This window comes from Hippocampus comes, unplaced genomic scaffold (genome assembly GCF_001891065.2).
Source record: "Hippocampus comes isolate QL1 unplaced genomic scaffold, H_comes_QL1_v1.1 scaffold175, whole genome shotgun sequence".
Lineage (NCBI taxonomy): Eukaryota > Metazoa > Chordata > Actinopteri > Syngnathiformes > Syngnathidae > Hippocampus > Hippocampus comes.
The window spans coordinates 456,264-456,653 of record NW_017805556.1 but is presented as its reverse complement, the minus strand read 5'-3'; the positions used below and the strand labels follow the sequence as shown (position 1 = coordinate 456,653).

General features: G+C 34.1%; 1 protein-coding gene across 2 annotated transcripts in view; it reads left to right on the top strand.

The window, feature by feature from the left end:
- The window catches only part of txlng (taxilin gamma), a 59,876-nt gene that overhangs the window by 15,627 nt on the left and 43,859 nt on the right, over positions 1-390 (top strand). The gene's annotated exons all lie outside the window — the stretch shown is intronic.

The following is a 390-nucleotide window of genomic DNA, read 5'->3' as shown; positions in this document are numbered from 1 at the left end:
GAAATCCTCAGGCCTGCTCCTGAATTATTTAAATTTTTGCAGCATTTGTTTATAATTGTATGTATATGTTGTTGTTTGTCTTATTATCATATGCAATTGAATAAGTAGACCCTTTCAGAATTCGAAATTTGGGACTCTCTCAATGCATAATGGGATTCATGCTTTTCTGATCAGCGAGTCCCTGGGACTCGCTGCCGGTAAACTGTAAAATTATCACTGAGAGATTACCACTTTTTCTGCAGTCAGTGATTGACTTCTATGCAAAGTCATTTCTCAACTTGTGTTCCGTGCCATGTCATGCCTGTTGAGTGTTGATTTATTCATAATATTTATTTATATTCACATTAAGAAACTACTGCACTAAAACATTAATTCATAAATGTATATCAT